Consider the following 22,974-nt stretch of genomic DNA (forward strand, 5'->3'; position numbering starts at 1 on the left):
TTCTATTAGTTTATGATAGGTCTGTATGTAGGTGGAGTTAGCCTTAAGTTAGGTAAGTGAAGATCGACAAGCAGCTGTTGTATATGAAGCATGATTACACTGCACAGTAAACCCTTTCCCACATGAAACTGTATGCCTAATAAAATGGCAGGGGCACAAAAGGCACCTGCTCAGAAACCCCATCCAAGAAGCTGTGGTTTCAAGTAATGAGCAGAGGTTAGTCTTTCAGTCTGATTGCATCAGCCTTGCTCAGCAGAACTTGGCTAAGAACCATACCTGTCTGGACCAGTAACTGGCAAATACGATTACTGAACATCATTCAGTCCTGGGCATGGAGAAGGCAGCCCTTGCTACCAAAAATGCCTTCTTGTAGCTTTCTGGTTAAGTGAGATGAAAGCACAGTAGGAAAATCTGATCCCTCATGTTCTGGTCCAGAAACTTCTTAGAAGGATTGCTCACAAGCCAGTTGTCTGTGCCCGGAAGGAGGAACACAGCTGCATTCTTAGGGTACGTCTAGACTACATGGCTCCTTCAACGGAGCCATGTAGATTTGTTTACTCGGCAAAGGGAAATGAAGCGGCAATTTAAATAATCGCTGCTTCTTAAATCGCCACTTCATTTAAATTAAAATGGCTGCCGCGCTGTGCCGATCAGCTGTTTGGCAGCAGAGCGCTGTAGTCTAGATGCTCCACGGTCGACATCAAAGGCATCTGTAGACCTCCCTGATAAACCTCATCCCATGAGGCATAACGGGGAGGTCGACAAATGCCTTTGATGTCGACCATGGAGCATCCAGACTACAGCGCTGTGCCGCCAAACAGCTGATTGACACAGCGTGGCAGCCATTTAATTTAAATGAAGCAGCGATTATTTAAATCGCCGCTTTATTTCCCTTTGCCTACAACCCTAATCTACATGGCTCCATCGACGGAGCCATGTAGTCTAGACATGCGCTTAGTTACAGACTATCCCTAGAGTACATTCTTGGTCAGCCAAGATCAAAATCATCTATTACCTAATGGCATGCTAGTCTCTCCATTACTTGCTTTCATCATCTTAGTCCACAAGATTGTCTTATATGCTAACAGGCCAAGCAAACTGGAAGTACAATACAGAAATGAGTTTCAAAAACAGACACACAAAACAAGACAGGTACTGGGGTATTTCAGAGAGGCACCAAAACATACCTGGACTGAAAAGCAGGACTGGAGTAAAAAAATAATACCTTTGTTGCTGTGATGTGAAACAGAGCTGGAACGATAGTCTGTTGTAGCATTAGATCCTGAAGGAATCTCTTTTGATGACCAGAGTCAAAAATGCAACCAGCTGAAAGATATGGAGATCAACATTTATACTCAACAGATGTATGCAGCAATTTGGTCTGTGCTTTACACATTGAAGCTCTCTAGTCCAGCAAAATCCATGCTCTAGTAAGACCACAGAAGTTGCTGAACCAGAGAGCCCCAACAACTAGGAGCAAGAGCCAGCTGGGAGTCTAGTGGCGGAGGATCTGGAAGCAAAGCTGATCCAATGGTTGAGGGGCTAGCAGTGCAGCTGTTCCAGTGGCAGCGGAGCCTGGTGGCCAGGTCCAGCAGGAGGGCCAGGAGCCGTGAGAGGAGCCTAACTGGGAGGCTGGCGGACCCCAGGAAGAACCCAAAGGCCAACAGCAGAGGGGCTGGAATTGACCATCCCTGGTCCAGGAAACTCCCTCATTTGGGAAAGATTAGGTGCTGGATGAGGGAGGACCAACATCTCAAGAATCAAAAAGCCTTGATACATAAAGGATGGAGAAGGAAATAAGACTGAGGATGTCCTGCACAAATTGTTAGAGAACACTATGTCCCTTGTTGCATTCTTAAGATCACTGGCTTCAATACCATTTCTCTGTATAAAAAAAAGTGACAGACACTAGTGACACTTTAGTTTTAGGCATTAAGAATTTACTATAAACATATTTTACTAGATTTTCTTGATTTGAAGTTAGTTAATTGAAAAAGCTAAACATTTCAAAAGCAAACAATTTATTCATTCATGTTAATCATTTTTTATATCTATATTAAGCATCTAAAAATATGTCACAGACATTTATAGTCACTAACTAAAACTTACAAACATACTGCTAATTGTAAATCATCACTAAGGGATGTCAATTAGGAGAAAGACTGAACTGTGTCTTCAGATAAAACTGAGCAGACAGAAGGTAACACTAAAAGTTGCCTGTAACATGGACATATGTTCCTTACTGTTCCTAAGTGTGCCTTCATTGGAAAAGGTTTAATATGTGAGACATGACTACTATGAGACATGTAACATTTAAAATTTAGGAAACCAGATTCATGTCAAAAAGACTAAAAGCATCAGAATTTGTTTATGGTTCCATGGTACATATACCAGCTCAGCAGCAAATTGAGCTTGAATATAGCAATCCTCAGAAGACAATGTATAAATAAATGATGCTAATATCACTGCAGACTAAGGATGACAAAAATCATTATGCAAATAAACATGTAACTAGTAAAAAAAATTCAACGTTTACATGTTTGCACAGTGGGATGGCCGTTAATTCCTGCCTCTCCTCCCCCAGCTTGTACTGACTCCCTTCTGCTCCTGTCCCCGTTGCCTCAGCAGTGCCAGGGCGAGGGGAGGGAGAAGGCTGTGTGTAACAGTGTACACAGGCTGATTGGTTAACCGTATAAATGGTTACACTTAGACATCCCTACTGGAAACTGGTTCAATCTTTGTCTGACATCAGTTCTTTTCATTTTCTTATGGTAGTGTGAAATACTGCTAAGCCATATATGTACAGACTTCTCAGTTGTAACTGTCAAAGTCAGATAAAACTTTAGATAGATGTAGCTTTCCTATGAAAAAGATTGAAGGCAACACTAAACAAAACTGATTTTTTTTTTCTAGTTGATATAAAACTGAGTCCATGTATAGAGACTTGGTGCGATAATACACACGACTAGAATACTGGTAATAGAAAGGTACAGCTTGCATAGGAACAATATGCAGAGAAAAAGGGAGATGTCTTATATATTAAAAATGTACACACTTGGACCGAGGTGGAGACGAACATAGAAGACAGACTTGATGAGAGTCTCTGGGTTAGGTTAAAAGGGGTAAAAAATAAGGGTGATATCATGCTAGGGGTCTACTATAGACCACCTACTCAGGCAAAAGAGGTGAGAACGAGGCTTTTTTTAAACAACTAACAAAATCACCCAAAGCACAGGATTTGGTGTTGATGAGGAGTTTCAACTATCCAGATACAAGTTGGGAAACTAACACAGCAGGGCACAAATTATCCAATAAATTCTTGGACCGCATTGGAGACAATTTTTTATTTCAGGAGATTGAGAAAGCTAATAAAGGGGAAGCTGTTCTAGATTTGATTTTAACAAATAAGGAGAAACTGGTTGAGAATTTGAAAAGAGAAGGCAGTTTGGGTGAAAGTGATCATGAAATCAGAATTCATGATTCTAAGGAATGGTAGAAGGGAGAAAAATAGAGACAATGGATTTTCATGAAAGCAGATTTTAGTAAACTCAACGAACTGGTAGATAAAGTCCCATGGTAAGCAAGACTAAGAAGAAAAACAACGGAAGACAGTTGGCAGTTTTTCAAAGGCACATTATTAAGGACCCAAAAGCAAGCTATACCACTACGTAGGAAAGATAGAAAGTATGGCAAGAGACCACCTTGGCTTATCCAGGAGATCTTACATGATCTACACATCAAACAGGAATAATAAAAAGTTGAAACTAGATAAAATTACAAAGGATGAATATAAGCAAACAATACAGGTATGCAGGGGCAAGATTAGAAAGGCAAAGACACAAAACAAGATCAATCTAGCTAGAGGCATAAAGGGTAACAAGATGACATTCTACAAACATAGTAGAAGAGGAAAACCAAAGACAGGGTAGGCCCATTGCTCACTGAAGAGGGAGAAACAACAGGAAACTTGGAAATAGCAGAGGTGGTTAATGACTTCATTTTGGTTTTTACCAAGATTGATGGTGATGGGATGCCTAAAATAGTGAATGCTAGTGGAAATGGGGTAGGCTTAGAGGTCAAAATAAAAAAATAACAAAGTTAAAAATTGCTCAGAAAAGTTAGATGTTTTCAAGTCACCAGGGCCTGATGAAAAGCATCCCAAAATACTCAAGGAGCTGATAGGAAGTATCTGAGCCTTAGCTATCATCTTTGAAAAGTTATGGAAGTTGGGAGAGATCCCAGAAGACTGGAAAAAGGCAAATATAGTGCCCATCTATAGGAAGAGGGAAATAAAAACAACCCAGGAAACTACAGACCAGTCAGTTTAACTTCTGTGCCAGGGAAGATAATGGAGCAAGTAATTAAGGGATTTGTGTGCAAACATCTAGAAGATAAGGCGATAGGAAACAGCCAGTATGGATTGTAAAGAACAGATCTTGTCAAACCAATCTGATAGCTTTCTTTGATAGGATAACAAGTCTTGTGGATAAGGGATTTCAGTAAAGCATTTGATATGGTGTCGCATGACCTTATCAATAAACTAGGGAAATACAATCTAGATGGAGCTACTATAAGGTGGGTGAATAACTGACTGGATAACCATTGTGAGAGTAGTTATTAATGGTTCACAGTCATGCTGGAAGGGCATAACAAGTGGGGTTCCGCAGGGGTCTGTTTTGAGACTGGTTCTGTTTAATATCTTCATCAACAATTTAGATATTGGTATAGAGAGTATGCTTATAAAGTTTGCAGATGATACCAATCTGAGAGGAATTGCACGTGTTTTAGAGGATAGGGTCATAATTTAAAATGAGCTGGACAAACTGGAGAATAGTCTGAGGTAATAAGGACAAATGCAAAGTACTCCACTTAGGAAGGAACAATCAGTTTTACACATACAGAATGGGAAGAGACTGTCTAGGAAGGAGTACATAAGAAAGGAATCTAGGGGTCATAGTGGACCACAAGTAAGGATGTTAAGAAGTGAGTAATTGACTAATCGTGTACGCGATATAATTTACACTGAATATACAATTAGTCGATAAGGGGCCCTGCCGCAGCTGTGCAGTTTAAATATAGTAGGAGCCGGGGAGGGGAAGAGTAGTTCAATAGTGACTTGCTACTCAACTAGTCGCTTATATTTAGCTTGTGGTTAGGGATGCAAGTCAACAGTGTAACACTGCTGCAAAAAAAGCAAACATGATTTTGGGATACAATAACAGGAGTGTTGTAAGCAAACACGAGAAGTCATTCTTCTGCGCTACTCTGCACTGATTAGGTAGGCTTCAGTTCGAGTATTGTCTCCAGTTTTGGGCCCAACATTTCAAGAAAGACATGGAGTAATTGGAGAAGACCCATTGAAAAGCAACAAAAAAATGATGAATGGTCTACAGAATGTGACCTATGAGGGAAGACTGAAAGAATTGGGTTTGTTTAGTTTAGAAAACAGAAGAGTGAGAGGGAACATGATAGCAGTTTTCAAGTACTTAAAAGGATGTTACAAGGAGGAAGAAGAAAAACTGTTCTCCTTGACCTCTGAGGCTAGGACAAGAAGTAATGGACTTAAATTGCAGCAACAGAGATTTAGGTTGGACATTAGGAAAAACTTCCTGTCGGGGTGGTTAAACACTGAAACAAACTGCCTAGGGGTGGGGTTGTAGAATCTCCATCACTGGAGATATGTAAGAGCAGGTTGGATAGGCATCCCTCAGGGATGACTGAGATCGGGGTGGGCTATACTTTTGGAAGGGGGGGGGGCACTTCACAAATTTTGGAAGTGGCCGCAGGCCGACCCGGAAGGGGTGTGGTCTCAGGCAGAAGGGCTGGGGTTGAGAACTACCCTGCCAGGAGCTTTTCTTGGCCTGGGGTCCCTGCCCTCTGACTTCTGGCCAGTGGAAGGGACCTGAAGCAGATGGGAGGCTTCTGGAGGCTAGCCTCCTCCCAGAGTTGTTTGGAGTAGAGGCTTAGACTTCACATAACATAGCTGCTAGCTCCTGACCCCACTGCTAGACCTGTTGCCTGGCAGCCTCCTGGCAGACACAAGCCCTTTGAATAGAAGCAGTTGAAAGGCTGGCACCTCCCAGGCAGCTCCCAACCAATGGGCCACCAGGACTGAGAGCTTCAAGCCCTTTCAGTTTCTTCAGTTTAAAGGACACGTGCCTGTTGGGTGGCTGCCATGCAACGCAGCCGCCCAGCAAATGCGAGCCCTTTAAATAGCAGCAAGCAAAAGGGCTCATGCATCTCCTGCTCCCAGTCAACACAGTAGGGCAAGGGTCAGAAACCTTTCAGAGATGGAGTGCCAAGATATGACTTATTCGCCATTCTGTATGGGTCCAAGGGCCAGTGATACTTTTGAAAGTCAATAAAAGTCCTTCTTACAGCAGCTTCATTAAAAAATAAAGATGCAGAACTTACCCTTTTAGAGTAAGTGTGCTGGGGGCAGGAGCAGAGAGGGGAGGCAAGTGCAGGCAAGGGACGGTGACCTTATTTTCTGAACCAGCTGCAGCTAGTAAGAATGGTTTAATTTAAATTATAAAAAATTAAGCATTTTAACTCTCTCCGGTTAACTCATCAAACTTCATTTTAAATAAAATAAAATTTTAATTTATTTCCAACACAAAAGGTTTAAATGTTTTCTTTATTTATGGCAGGGGCGGGGAAACCTTTTTGGTTCGGGGGTCACTGACCCACAGAAAAATCAGTTGAGAAGTGAGAAGCAAAAAACCCCCCCAAAACCCCAATGTTCACTGATGTGGCCCCAACTGAGACACCTCACTCCTCTGGTGCCCCCGCCTCATGGGTGAAGGAAAGGGAAGGAGGGACAGAGATTCATGGCTTCCCATAGACCAGATTTAATTTTCTGGGGTTCTGGAGTTAGTGGATTTTATGGACCTTCTTAGGCTCCAGGGTAGGGACAAAAATGAAGGGTGCAGTGTGCGAGACAGGGCAGCCAGCAAGTAGGATAGGAATGGGGTGCAGGATCTGGGAGGGAGGTGGGGTGCAGAAGCAGGCTGGGAGTAGGGTGTCTGTCCAGATGAAGGGCACAGGAACAAGGGAGGGAGTCAGAGCAAGCTAAGAGCGCCGGGTCTTGGGGGGAGAGGTAAGTGAGAAGATTGGGATGGGGGTAAAGGTCTGGCCATAAGAGGAGATTTTACCTGGCTTTGTGCCCCCTTGCAGCAACGGCTGTAGCAATGGCTGCAGCCACGTGGTGCAGGGCTAGCCCCGGAGGCCGGAGATGCTGCTGCCACAGTGGTCATGTGGTTGTGCTGCCGTCACGGCCACACAAGCCTGGACCACATGGCCACGGCAGTGGCACCTCCAGCCTCTGGGGCCGGCTACAAACCACATGTCCAGCACCTCTGGTCCCTGCTGAGGTGCCTTAGCCCCAGCACTGCCTCCTCCCGCCACGGCCTAACCTGCTGCAGGGAGGAGGGAGTGCTCTCCAGCAGCCGTGCAGTGGAGGAGGGGTGAGGCTGAGCTCCCTCCCCAGTGTTGCTGCGGCACACGTGCCACAGGTTGCTAACCCCTGCATTAGGGGGCGGGGCCCGGAACTGCCTCACAGACCAGATCAAAGCCCTAGGCAGGCCAAATCTGGCAGGGGCCTGGACTTAATGATCTCTTGGGGTCCCTTCCAGTTCTAGTATTCTGTGATTCTATTTAGTTTGGTAACTTATGAAAAAAATTAGTCTTGTTGATTAATTAGTTAACTCGTGTGATTAAAAATTATAATGAAAAATCAATTTTAATAGCACCATTAAACAATACCAATTGTAATATATTCACTATTTTGGATGTTTTTCTACATTTCTACATCTAGAAATTTCAATTACAACATAATGCCAAGTGTAGTATACTCACCTATACTGCTTTTAATACAAATATATGCACTATAAACATGACGAGCATTTTTCAATTAATCTCTAATACTCTTTATGGTGAAAGTGCAATTTATAAATATAGATTTTGTTGTACAGCTGCATTCAAAAACAAAACAATGTAAAACTTTAGCACGTGCAGATACACTTGGTCCTACTTATTGCTCAGCCCATCCTCATGACAAACTGGCTTGTTTACCTTTACAGAAGATAATGCTGGCAACTTATTTATAATATGTCCTGAAATCAAAGTATTTACATTCCAATTATGCTACACATTCATATGTCCCTTCATGCTTCGGCCCATGGCAGAGGACATGCTTCTCTGATTATGACCCTCATTAAGAAAATATATTAATTAAATTTGTGAATGAACTTGGGAGAGAACTGCATGCCTCCTGGTCTGTTTTATCTGCATTTTACTATATATTTCATGCTATAGCAGTCTCGGATAATGACCCAGCACATTTTTAAAACAGTGCAGATTTGACAAAAAGCAAAAGGTACAAATATGAGATTTCTAAAGAGCACTACAGCACTTGAACCAAGCATCCAACGTGAATTCCAAAATATGAGAAGGATGAGGTATGGAGCATGCTCTTTTAAGACTTCTAACAGCAAAATTAATGTAGAGACTACATAACTTGAACCACAAAAATACAAAACGAAGCACAAAACCCTTTTTCTGGTGGCATCTGAGTCAGATGCCAAAAAGGAACACGCATTAGTCCACGCTACTTTGGATTGTTACCTAGCAGAACCCATCGTCAACATGGACGTATACTCTTTGGAATAGTGACTGAAGCATGAACAAGCATGTTTCAGGTGAAACTGTCAAGAAGCAGTGAGCAGCATTATCTCTTGCAAACTTCTTTGTCTCAGTAATTGGCTGAACAAGAAGTAGAACTGAGTGGACTTGTACGCTGAAGTTTTACAACTTGTTTGTGAGTGCTATTATATTTTGTACAAAATTCTACATTTGTAAGTTCAACTTTATGGCAGAGATTGTGCTAGAGTACTTGTGTTATATGTAGGGATGTAAAACCCTTCTTAATTGGTCAACCAATTAAATGTTCAGGCCAAGTGGCTGATTAAACAGGGGTGGGATGGTACCTGCTCCAACCTTGCTGGGTTGGAGTCCCCCCCCCCCCCTCCCAGCCACAGACAGGGTCTGCTCTGGCTGGGTTAGAGCACCCCTGCCTGCAGCAGATGCAACAAAACTACAGCAGCCCCCTGTCCATTGCAAGCGGAGGGCTACGCCAGCCCTTACAGATTAACTGTAACTGGTAAGCCTCTCTCATTAAGAGTGAGGCTGACTAGTTAACCATTAACATCCCTAGGTAGAAGAACTGAAAAATACAATGTTTTTGTTTTTTTACACTGCAAATGCTGATAATAAACACTGAAGAAATTTTTTTTTGAAAATGTAGAAAACATCCAAAATATTTAAATAAAAAGCAAGTAAATGGTATTCTATTATTGTTTAAAAAAATGAATTGTGATTAATTGTGCTGTTAATCACTTGACAGCCCTAGAAAAAGGTGTGTTTTACAATGGACAAAATGAGAGAATGCACGATTATCGCTCTTGAAAAAGTTTATAAGCTTTCATGGAATGGTGTTTTCATGATGCCTGAATTTTTTCAAGTAAGTGTAAATGAGCAAGGAGAAAAAGATTGAGACTTTATAAATGCATTTTGCTTCAGTGCGTGACGTCAATAAATATTTGCTGAAATAGGCATTGTTTACACTAAGAAAAGCTAAACATGGATAGAAAACCAGTTAGTGCTAACTTTGCTAATTTACTGTATGTATAACCATATTAATTGTGACAAGAATGAGAAGTCTCACCCAACACCCTTCCTTCCTCCCAATGTAATGGCAAATGCTGATTTTTAAATTATATTGATTAAATAAACTAGGGGGCTATGGCCCCTATTCGCCAACTCCCCTCTGTCCACTGCAGCTGGATTTTGGCCTCTCCTGCTACCCATGCCATAGGAGGAGGGGGGCTGCTAGCAGTCCTTTCTGTGACAAGATCGGTGGTGGACCATGTAGCCTGCCCCAGGATTGAGACTGAGAACAAGATGCTGCAGACAGATGCAGGCTAGGACCCCAACTGGAGCCTCATTGGCCAGGCTTAATTTTAAATAAAATATTACATCCAACACAAAAAGTGTTCAACATTGTCTTTATTAATGGCTGAAGTGGGAAAACGTTTTCGGGGAAGGGGGACACTGACCCCCAGAAAAATCAGTTGTGGACCTCCAGGCCCCCTCCCCAATGTGGCCCCCAAATGAAACACCTCACTCCTCTGGTGCTCCAGCCCCATGGGGAGAGTGGGAAAGAGTACTGAGGTTCAAGGTCTCAGGGTATGTTAACTCTTCTGGAGTTCCAGGGTTAGTGGATTTTTGAGGGCTCTGTGGTGGGGCCAAAAATGAGGTGTTCAGTGTGTGGGACAGAGCTGCCAATGATTGGGATAGGGGTGCAGGATCTGGGCAGGAGGCAGGGTGCAGAAGGGGCTAAGGTTGCAAGGTCTATGTGGGGGAGATAGGGTGCAGGAGTGGGCTGAAGGCAGGGTGTCTGCCCAGGGCAAAAGGATACAGGAGTGGGCTGGGGGGAACTTACTGGTCTTCAGCATGGCTTCTCACTACTCCCATTAGACGGATTTCGGTCAATGGGAGCACAGGGAAAGGCTCCAGCCAGCATGCCTGCACGCTGCTGTTACCCCCAGCCTACAAGGGGAAGTGCTTCTTCGCTGGGCAGCAAGACTCGGGGCTTTCTCGCTCCCCGCAGTGGGAAACCAGCCTAATGCTCCAACTGAGAGCAACAGGAGGGAGGGCGAGGCTGCAGTGCCAGACAAAGGGGGCCCGGACCACTCTGGCCAGGGCTGCTAGGCACCCCAGTAGCCCCTGCACAGTACTGGGAGCAAGTGGCAATCCTACTAATGGGCAGAAAAGGAGACATATATGAAAGCACATGAGAAGCCAGGGAGTAAGGAAGGATTTTGGAATAACAGAGCAGATGCTTTAGCCAAACAAGGGGCCCTGTTAACACAAAGTGAGGAAGAAGAGGCGGCAAGTAGTGTAGTAACCAGAGCACAAAAACAGGTGAGAAGTCCAAAGACATTGGATCTGCAAAAAGAAAGAAGTAAATGAAAAAGAAATAAAGGAACACCAAGAAGGAGGAAAGACCCAGAAGAAGAACTCACCTCCAAGACACAGCCTAAGACCAGAGCTGCCAGGACTCAGCGTCTGCACATCACAGTCAGGTAGAGAAGATCCAGAGAGATGAACTATGTCTGGCCAACAGGGGAAGTCTGTCTGCCTTGATCAGGATTGGGGAGCATGACACTGTGTGTTTAGCATGTGTATTCTGCTTGCATTGGAATTTTCAATAAATAGAGAATAAGAATATTACTGTGTAAGGCTCTTTCAGTGGCAAAAGATTCTGCAAACCCACAGGAACTTACTCCCTGAGCCCTAGGACGCAGGTATGGGTGGGTGTGTAAATGAACATGGTTGCACCTTGGGCTCTAGGAATTGGGTAAAGGTATATGTCCCTAAAATGTAGAAGGGAGAGACAAATTTGTGCTGGTAAAGCATCCTTTCCCACCTTTTAGAAGCACCGCTCACTGCTGCAGCCCCACGTGTAGCTGGGCAGGAGGGAACTTGGGTCTCACCGGGATGGCTCAGCACTGGGCTCAGGACGTGGCCACTCAGAGCACCACGGAGGATAGAGCAGTGGGCGACTGGGGCGATGGCGGGGCCCTCACCCTGTGCTTCTCCTAAGCCCCAGGCCTCGCACCAACCAAAGCAGCCCCTGGGCTGGGAGACAGGCCACCCAAAAGGCTGCGCCAGGACTGAGCAGGCAGGACCCATGGAAGGTAGAATTTGCCAAGGTTGGGCTACCAGGCAGCTTTTCCAGTCCTCAAACAGTGGGATACAGAGTGACGTAATGATATTACTCTGTCGTCCCACAGGAAGGGGGGAGGGGAGGAGAAGAGGTTTTACACAACATAGATATATAATGAAATATACATCTTTCATATGTATTGGACAGGGTATTCAATAGCTCATTTAAAAAAGCCTACTTTATTGTAGTTTATTGTAGCTACAACCTACTTATGTTAATAATTGCTAGAGAATGCAAATTATCTAATAGAACACAGTATTCCTTGGCCACAAAAAACTAAAGAATCAAGGTTAGTTTAACAGCAGCACTGAATGAAGTACAGTGAACACTCATGTTAATTTGCTAAAACAGAGAAAACTGTGTGCAAGATATTTAATTTAAAAGACATGCAAGTTTTCATTGCAATTGAAATCCATAAAGAAAAGCTAAAGGATTGCAAGGTGCAAAATAAATGAAGAAAGGGCTCGCCGAACCAGGCTCTTCCGGGTTACAATCTACTCGCCATAGGCCATAATTTGTTGAGCCCTGTTTATAAGTATTGGTCTGACATTTAAGGGGCTTATTAAAAACTATGAAAATACCTTTCAGGAACAATGGATCAAAAACATTGAACCAGATTGCCCCCACTTGTTTAGAAAACACCACAGAAAAGTAAGTGTGTGTGTCTTTTTCTGGTTTCTTTGGAGAGAGAATTTCTCTCCAACCAACTTCTTTGGAGAGAGAATTTCTTTGGGCAAAGGTAAGAATTTCAAAGGCAGCACACTTCCAAATCTGCTGATTTTGAAGAACCAATGAGAAAAAAAATTCCTTGAGGTCTCACGGGCCAATGTGCAAAGATAGCTTTTGGTCCAATGGCCAAACTATCCTTAGGAATACAGCTCCAGCTTTAACTGCACTGACAGCAACATAGAGCTGCTTAACATAAGCAGCAGAGAGGACATCAGAACCAATAAAGCTTCAAATTATATTATCTTTTGACCATATTTTCACATGGAAATCCAGGCGCACAGCCTGACCTCTGTTACTCTACCCCCACCACCAATTAGTGAAGTCCTGCAGGTTCTATTCATTCATGGAAATTCACTAGACCCAGAGAAGGACATAGAATAGTGTCAGAGAAGCAGCAATGCCCCCTTCACACAGTCAACTCCAAAAAATTGTCTGAACTTTAAAAAAAAAAAAAAACTACACATGGAAGTCCTACTTCCAAAGAAAACTGTGTATAATTTTTCCATTGACTTCAATGGAATGACGAGTGAGAATTTCCAAGAAATCTGAAAAAGTATTAGTGAACAGAGATGCGTGCTCTCTATTTACATACAAAATTACCTAATTATGCTTGAAATTTTAACTCTGAAGTAGCAAGCTCTATGGTAACCTGCCAACATTCATCTCTCTCTCTCTGCCAACATTCATCTCTCTCTCTCACACACACACACACACACACACACACACACACACACACAGTCAGTAGAGTGTCTGTAAGTGGATAGGTTAGACAGTTAAGATAATTTACCAGGGGGGAAAAAATAAGCAGATAAAACAGTATCTAGTTTATTACATATAGAAAGATTTCCAGAATTTACAAACACCCACATTTTTCATTCCAGGAAGAATTTTGATTTGAAGACTTCACCCATGTTTCTGGGGTCTATTTTTTTCCTTTTTTCTCCTAACAATATATACAATGGAAGACTTTTGATTTATTTTTTCTGCTTTTTGTAAGTTTCTGTGCAATAGATGAGCTCAGGTTGACACTTGTAAATACCATGTACAGTAATTTTATCTTCATTTGCGTTAATAGACTATTTTACAAGGAGTACAAAATTATTATTTTTCTCTTGGAAACAATTTAGCTCAACATCAGGGTTATTTTACAACTGATAGGATCAGTAAATAATATGACTGTACAATCAAGGCCCTTGGGCCAATGATTCATATTATATTATTTTCTGAATTACAATCTTAAAACAAGAATAGTACCCTACTCTATTCTTATTAGCCTTGTTTTAAGCAGGTTCCCCACTCTGTTTACAACAGAATATAGTATACCTCAGTTCCACATCAAAAAAGATGTGCTGTAGGAAAAAGTTATTTTTAATTAAAAAAGTACGTGTATAAATCAAAACCTATGTTAAATATTTAATACTCTTCAACCAACATTAACAGTTTTGTATGTAATAATTTACAATGATGATTTGTCATACAGGTTTTCAGCAGCAAATGAAATGTATTATGTAAATGTGCTAGTACAATACCCATTCTCACCATGACAGTGGTGGGCACATCAGTTCACTGTGTCCAGCTAAGTCCTTATGGTAGAGGATGAAGTAATAGAGACTCATTGTCCAGGTGTCACAGTGCTTTTGCTTGGCACAACATAGAATGTGCAGTTCAGTCAACTAACTCCTGAGGTTTGTGTAAAGTAAACAAACTGAACTGGATGCATCGTACCCATCTATGGACGAGGAGGAGGATGTGAGGTCCTAGTTGTGATTCATGTAACATTTATAGTCTGGATACCCATGAGTTAAAAGAAGGATTTGCTGAGGTTGTATAGGTCATCTTTCTGAAATTGAAAGAGAAAGAAAATAACCATCACAGGCTTGTAAACACACTGCTTATAATTACTGCTTTGAACAAACAAAATATGACATGTGATATTCAAATTTCCGTATTTAGCAGCTTAGAAAAAGAAGGATATACATGAACTATAATCAAACATGTAAGAATCACTAAACCATCAAGGAAGTTAAACCATCAAAAATATATTTTAACCCATTTGAGAGATTCGCCTGTGGAAAAAAAAGAAAACAATTTAAAATGTGTATATTGATACAGTGTTCTGACACCAATTTCTATACTGGGGGAATGGGGAGGAAGAAGGGGAGGGAAAGGAGTCCAGATCATTAGCCGTTTAGCATGTTGTATGCTCTCTGCGAAGAGGTTTTTGGTTAAATTCCACTTTCCTGACTACCTAAGGTACACAACTTCTTATATGAGCAGGTGCCATGCATCACCCAACAGGACTACCACTGCAAATTTTGGCCATTACCATGGAGCTAGAAGTCAGGACACACTGGTAATCTACACTGATGTCTTTTGAAAAATTTAGCTTATATCACTGACAGAAGATTGATGCCTCATCTATGTGAGGTGTTAGTCCACACTAGCAGGGTGTAAATTCTAGTCTAAACCAGCATCAACTAGTCCATGTTTACCCCTGGTGCTATGTACTAGATGTTCCTTGGTGCACCAGTACTATTAGAATTTGCATCCCACTGATGTGGACTAATGCATCGTATAGACAACATCTGATTTCCCAAAAGATACTGCAACCATAATTCTGCTTCTGAGCCTAACCTCCTTACTGAGGCTACGTCTAGTTTGCAAGCCTTTTTCAAAAGATACTTTCGAAAAAACCTCTTTCAAAAAAGAACATCTAGCCTACAACCAGTACTTTTGAAAAAGCAAGCTGCTTTTTCGAAAGAGCACCCAGGCAGTCTGGATGCTCTCTTTTGAAAAAGCACTGTTTGCATTACATAGCGCCTTTATTCGAAAGTGTTCTTTCAAAAAAAGGTGTTATTCTTCGTAAAACGAGGTTTTCCACCATCAAAAAAACCTGCCGCGTTCTTTCGATTTACTTTCAAAAGAACAAAGGAGCAGTCTAGACGCAGGGGAAGTTCTCTTGAAAAAAAGGCCACTTTAAAAAAAAACAAAAAAAAACCCCTGTAGTCTAGACACACCCTGATGGTAGAGCATCATTTTAACTAGGACTTTGACAAAGTGGCCCACCAGTGAACAATATCCCATATCACCACCACTATGTGTTTTAACTGTCTTAGTGGCACTTGGGGCTAAGTCAGAATTTATAAGCTAAGATTTAGATTTTATAATAGTGTATATTTTTCGTAATGTACATTACTTATGCCCTAAAAAGATAGATTAATGGTATATTTTCCCCTCCTGTAAATAAAGACTTCTCATAGGGACACTGAACTAAAAATTGAAAAGGCCTCCTGTTCTGTCCTCTTCAATTTCTCCAGAAACAGAATTTACTTTGTGTGGTCCTTCAAGTGAAAGGAAAGCCTATCCTTGCAAATGATGTGTGGTATGCTGTGAAAACTCCCTGGAGAATTCTCTCACAGATCTCTCATTTATTTTCAACTTTCTCTTCAACTCATATTGCAATCTAATGGAATGTTCCTACCAGAATCTCTATATACAGCTTAACATAGTTTCACAGCTTTCAACTATGTTGAACCTAAAAATAGTAATGCTATACTTTAATAAAGGACAAGTAACAAAGGAAAAAAAAATCACCTAATTTAAATTGAGAAGTACTGAAATACGCATGATTTGCTTTTCATTTCATATATGGCTCTTCTCCAGCATAGCTGAATGAACTTAGTGCAAGAACAAACTGTACCTAATAGTAGGGTCACATGCTCCAACCTGCCCAGTGGAATGGGGAGGGAGATGTACAGTTTTTCTACTTATGTCAAGCTTGTTCTTTTAGGATATCTTCAATACACAGAGAACAATGTTCAGTGTCAAAAGAGTGGATCATCTATTATCTAATGTTTTTGTAATCTACTTCTACTCCCAAATCTGTCATAAAACGCTTATAAAAATCTTCTCTTGCTTCTCCAAACAACCAGTACCATCAAGACTTCTATGTAAAGAAACTTGGTGCAACTTCTGGACATTACTCTCCAGACTTCTGTACACAGAAAGAAGAGGAAAAAAGCATTTATTGGAGACAGGGAAATATTATCTAGTGAAATAATTCAGTAAGTTCAACATTCCTGAATAAAATAGAAAAGACTAGGTGCATAAGTCACCTAAACCTTTGGGAAAATGAAATGGGGGAAGGTTGGAGTAGGCTGTATATCTAGGAATTTCTGTAACTTAGGAGGACTCTCCAAATATATATGGAGCAGTAACTCAAGTACACTTTCAATGCATATTAATTGGCTCTCACTAGTTCCTTAGAAAAGCACCATGAAATGGATACGTATAGTAGTAGTAACATGGGTCAGTTTCAAATTTTCAATGTCTGCAAGGTTACAACGGGACATGATACTCTTGAAATTATTTTCTGAAGATTCTGGCCTCCTCTATGCTGATTAGGCCTCAACTGGAATACTGTGTCTAGTTTTGGACAACAGATTTAAGGAAAGATGTGGACAAAATAGATACCATCTGGAAAAGTGCAATAAATCAATTAAAGGCCTAGAAAACATGACTGGGGGAAGACTGACGGAACTGGTTTTGTGCTCTCTAGAAGAGAGACAACTAAGAGGGAACATAACAGCTTTCAAATTGTTACAAGGAAGAGGAAGAAAAATTATTCTCCTTAGCCTTTTATGATAGGACAAGGAACAATGTTTGCAGGGGATTGAATCTGACCTCTCAAGGTTCCTTCCAGTTCTAGGATTCTATGAGTTACAAGGAATCTAAAGCAGGCATCTGAAATGTTACGTATGCCTTACATGCAAAAAAGTAACGCACACAAGTGAACAAACACGTAACATTTCATTATCTGCTAAGGAAAGCTTACCTTAGAAAACTGATATTTTAAAATTACCTACTTCTCAACTTGTTACCCTCCTCTGCCCAAAAAAATGTCACACACACACTGACAAGCCATATTATAACTGCACAACTGTGCTGCATGGTCTGATTCCACACACAACAAAAACAAAAGTTAACAGCCATATGCTTAACAGATGTGCTTTCTCAAGGTTAATATAGCATCATAACTTAAAAGCATAAATAGCGTTTTAGACCTGTGGAATTTGTGTACATAAAGTGCTTCACCACTAGGACGTCAGTTTTGACACACATTTTATTCTGGGATTGACTCCCATCTTGTCACACTTTTCCAATTCTAATATATATATATTTTGGCCAGGGAGACTAGAACTGAAATGTCTGAATTAATGGACAATACGGAGTCTCATCACAAAGATCTCCAAACATCAGAAAGCGACAGAGAGCCTGAGTAGTTGGAGGTAGTAGCTATTGAGAAGACTACGTGGACAGACAAATGTAACTCTTCTTATATGAATGCAATCAAGTCAGCACCATAAGAACCAAAATGCCGGTTGAAAATTGTGATCTATAGTCTTGTAGGATGATTTAAGAGTAGTGCTCTTGGAAAGCCACTTAACATTGGGATGTGTAAAAACTGTGATGTTAAAATTGAGATGTTAAATTGTGATTAATTGGCTAATCAAGTGGTTGATGAAATTCCATCGACTACTCAATTAGTCAATGTTGGGAGGGGTACTCATTACAGCTGCGGCTCTGCAGTTTAAATGCAGTAGGAGCCGGATGTGCAGCAGCCAGGCTCCTAACTACATTTAAACTGAAGAGCCACAGAAGGGTTAGCCCCTGGCACTCCCAAATCATGCTGGCCCTGGGGGTAACCCACTGCACCTCTGTCTTTTAAATGTAGTAGGAGCCAAGTAGCTCTTACTACATTAAAAGGCTGAGCTGTAGCACTATTGTGCCTCTGCCGCCACTGTCCCAGTGAAGAGACGGTGCTGGGGGGAACCGGCTTTTGTGTTGGCTACCCTCAGCACGAGCTCCTGCTTCCCCCACCCTCTTGCTGCCTCTGACACAGGGCAAGGAGGGGGAGGAAATGCGAGTAGTCAACTACTCTTTGACATTCTTAGTAAAAAAAAACCCTCCTTTTACTTAATGCTGAGAACAGACCTTTCAGCTTGGACACTTATGCATCCAATTTAAAAGATCTTCCTGGATGAACTCCAGGCTACCTCTAAGGCAGTGTTTCTTAAACTGTGTTCTATGGAACACCAGTGTGCCGTGGAGAACAACAGAGTTCAAAATTGCCACTTTTTTTGGGGGGGTGGGAGGGAAAAGGAGAGAGGGAGGGAGAGGTCTACAAAAATTCCTTGGTGTTCCCCATAAAAAAAATTGTTTGATGTTCCTCAGTCTTAAAAAGTTTAAGAAACACTGCTCTAAGGGGACTTTAAACATCAGAGCTAGCAGATGGACTTCTCATCAGCAAGTAGAACAAGTTCATTTTATAGACTTATTTCTATAAAGATAATCTCACCGTCAATTCTTGTTTATGTCACCTCTTTCAGAACACAGTACAGTTAGGACAAGCCTGTTTGGTTCTGGATGGAGGAATGGTCCTTGTGATAGTAGATCTCAAAAGTGACTGAGCTCTGGGTAGATTAAAAAATTACATATATATATATATATATATATATATATATATATATATATATACACACACACACACACACACACACACATATTATATATATAGGATCTTCCATGTTTCTCCATTAAGGTAACAAGGAAAAACCACTGGATCTTCACCCAGCCAATGGACATCAAGGTGAAATACGGACAGGATAAACAGGAATTAATGGATCTCTCACCTGAGTTCGACAGGAAAGGCTATCTGTACATGAAACCAGCATTCCCAATGGGCTTCAACAAGGAATAGATTTTTGTTAAGGCACAACTTTTTTTTTCTTCATAGTTGCCTTGGTTTTTGTTGAACATTCCTCCAACAAGGCTTTGTACCTTATATAATACCTAATATATATATCCCTTAGTTTCAGAAACTATCATTCTCTATCTGATTTCTCTACATATAGAGCCCTGAATAGCAAAACAGTCCAAGAAGTGGTAAGAAATAATGAATTACAGAAAGAAGAAATTATTACAACTACAGAGATTTTGGAAGAGATCCTGGAAGTACTTTTCCAGACCAAAACATGAATGATCTGAGTGAAAAAAGCTGGCATCCATGTGCCAAGTAGAATTACTGTCTAACATCATACAATAAGCATAAGACAAATGTCAGATCCCTGAAAGACAGAAAACCTGTCTGCAGATAGTTAAATAGAAATGAAAGTGTCCATCTTGAATATAGGCACCTCTAGTCACTTATTCAGATGTTCAGGCAAAGACCTACTCTTTCTCCCCTGTTCTCACAGGCAAGAAATATAATAGGATGAGAAACTGTTCTTGAGTTCCCTCTGCCAGGGAATGGGTTAAATTGCTTCAATTTGCAGCGAATGATAGATAGAGGACAGCCCTCACATCCTGCCATTTCCACAGTGTGCCTGAGGCAAAACTGTGCATTTCATTCTTTCACAGGTCAGAATCCCCCTTCCTTTTGAGCAATGTTTAGGAACTTAATTTTGAGCGAAGGTGAATACCTATCTGTTCCCGAACTGGAAGAGGCTGGTACCAATCGCCACATGACAAGTGTTCCTTCATATTGTGTTTGGCAGGTGCATGGATAACTTGACTTTTCTGGTGACTCCATTACTACCTTGTACCTTGACTGTCATATAATTTTCCATGGATATAAGAAAACAGGAAGCCAATTAATACAGAAATTCCCTCTCAATGAACAAAACCACTTGTGCCTGCAAGAAACACTGTATCATACAACTTTTCTGAATAAGATATATATGGCATGCCTACAAATGATCACAGAGCAAGTGGCTGTCAAAAGACATTTTCCAGAGAGCAGCTCTTAGGCTTTGAAGTCTTTAAGCTTTGAGAAGCACCCAATCATGCAATACTATCCACCAACATTAGTATTGCTCATGCAAAGCATGTGGAGGTTGCAGAAGGCCTTTAATTGTCAGACAATCCTAGTAATTCCTCCTCCACTCTTTCAGGTAAAAATAACCTTCAGCTGGAATTGCTGAGTCTTTAATTCTAATGAAACAATAGCCTAGCCCACCTTCTATAGTGTCATCAGGTTGGATTTAGCCTGCTACAGATAAAGCAAACCAATGCATGAAGGCAAGAGGACTGGAAAGAACTAATTGGTGGGACAAGATACCTCTTGACATCTGCTTGCTATTCTGCATCATGAGCTACTCTCATCCTTCCACATACAGCTTTGGGGAAAATGTGATGTAGAAGATGGTGGAGTACGATGATACACATTGATATCGGAGTATTACACACTGGTTGTAAGAGCATAATGGCTTGCAGCAGCAGCTAGGTACAATAGCCCAAATGGAAGACCATGGTGACACAGCAAGGGACATTAACGTGTTTTTTCCCTAGTCTCTTGAGAATGATTAGAAAATCGTATTAGTTTCTTATGTTATCTCCCCACAGACCATGAGGCACGCACCTTGGCCATAGTATCAAAATTCTCTATCACAACTTTGTGGTAGTTTTTTTTTATTATAGTGTTGGGTTTTGTTTTGTTTTAATGTTGAGCCTTTTTCTCTGATTCAGACAGCTGCTCACCTCCCCTAAGGAAGATGTGTATTAATAAAATATTATTTCCTTCACCACTGGTGTTCAGCCCTGTACTTCCAATTAAAAGGGTGAAGTGAAATCTGGCTCCGGGATCACACTAAAAATATTTTAGGTGATTAGGACACCCACAGAAGTTTTATTTATTTATTACTTTGAAGCTTGCTACAAGGCCTCTGGCATTATGAGTCACAAGATGATCATAAGAGACACACCTGTCACTGAAGTCACCTTTACCAGTCCTGCTTGCCTCTTTTTTGCTAGGTGTGAGAGGCAGATGTGACCCTGTCCAACATGGAATGTCAAGGAGAAATAGCATTCTGTGCACACAGAAAGCTAAGAGCCCCATAAGACACTTCAGGGGGCGAGGGTGTTGTCTAAACGCAAGATGCAGACCTTTCTTTGTCCCTTTGGCTTTTCAGACTACCTGTATGCAACCACTTCAGAGCATCAATGGCAGAAGCTAAGTCATGGAGAAAGAATCCCCAAAAGGCAAGTTCAGCCAAGGGAGTGAATTGATAGTAAGACAGCCAAATTATTGAGCCAAACTTTTACCTAATAATTTGAAATAAAATTTTGGCGTTTTCCACAGGAAATCTATGTAACAGTGGATGCCCATCTGTGAAAGACAAAAATACAGCCAAAACAAAATAGAGGCAGTTTATTACAAAATGAGCTAACAGATTATTCCAGCAGGCTGAACATTAAGAGGTTTTAGTGCTGTACTTTAAATAACTACATTACAGGTTTTCAATCAATGTTGAAATACAAATTTAACAGCTATATACTACCTCACTTTTAACAAGCTATTATTCTGTAGTTTTCAACTTTGTCAAATAACAATCCAATCCTTTTTCAATTTTGGTCATCGGGAAGCAAAATTAAATTTTAATTTCATTGTTTTGTCTAGTGAATTAAACAGCAAAATAGATTTCTGAATAAATATCTTAAATTGAGTATCAGTGCATCAGGAACATGTAATCTCACTAATACAGAATACTGAGATTTAATGATATTTCAGGTGTGAATTCAAAAAGCCAAAAGGGAAAGGGAATTTTTTATTCAAGTGATGACTTTTAAATATACATGTATATGACAATTAAATAGGTACTGTATATCATTTTACATATACATATTTAACACAAGATTGCTAAATTACACCATAAATTAAGCAGTGCCCTATTTATTAGATGATCTGACAAAGATAAACCCACTTCACTAATTTGTAAGTGTTAAACTGTGCAACCTGGACTTACACTGGTGAATGTTACATGACAATCAGTCTGCTTTTCAATAGCGGAAGTTGTGGTAAATTCTTTTAAATTATTCTATGTCAAATGCAAAAAAATATTCTTTAATCATGGTGATTTTGCATCATGTTCTAATTTTAGGTACTGAACTTGCTATCCCAAGTTGATGTTACATTTTATGTGAAATTCTCACAACTGTGAAACAGCAGGGATAATACTCTATAATTCTAGCAGCACATGTTCAACACCTGGTTTGCAGACTTAAAACAGCCTAAACAGAACATAACAAATTTTAGTTTGCAACCCATGGTAACATACTTAAAAATGTGTGTTCATACTTTCTAAAATTTTACTCCATAAAAAAAGACTCAAAATATTTATTTTAAATAGGTATTTAGTTTTTCTTTTAAACAGTAGGAGTATTTTATTTGTCCTCTCCCTGGTGTGCTATTAAATGTTTTAGTGGGGAAAGCACCCCATACAGATTTAAGTCATCATCTGGATGTCCTGTTGTTTCTTATCAACAAGCATCAGTGTTTCCTTAACATATAAAACAGCACACACAAGACAAATGTTTTAATAGATGGTGCTAGAACTAAAGCAAGCTGAGGTAAGGCTCATTAACATTACTGACATCACTATTGGCAGCTTAACAAAAGG

At 40.7% G+C, this 22,974-nt stretch overlaps 1 protein-coding gene across 5 annotated transcripts in view; it reads right to left on the reverse strand.

Moving 5' to 3' along the window:
• The window catches only part of LOC102443394 (insulin receptor substrate 1), a 241,266-nt gene that overhangs the window by 152,467 nt on the left and 65,825 nt on the right, over positions 1–22,974 (reverse strand). For 4 of the 5 annotated variants that reach the window (XR_012906217.1, XR_012906219.1, XR_012906218.1 and 1 more), the window contains exons 2-3: positions 14,057–14,357; positions 1,226–1,326 (exon numbers count right to left, since the gene is read on the reverse strand). The gene's annotated coding sequence lies outside the window, so the exon portion shown is untranslated. Of the gene's footprint in view, positions 1–1,225; positions 1,327–13,320; positions 14,358–22,974 lie in introns of those variants that run through there. The other variant, XM_075937583.1, reaches the window with a different exon arrangement.

The sequence above is a fragment of the Pelodiscus sinensis genome, chromosome 10, assembly GCF_049634645.1.
Source record: "Pelodiscus sinensis isolate JC-2024 chromosome 10, ASM4963464v1, whole genome shotgun sequence".
Lineage (NCBI taxonomy): Eukaryota > Metazoa > Chordata > Testudines > Trionychidae > Pelodiscus > Pelodiscus sinensis.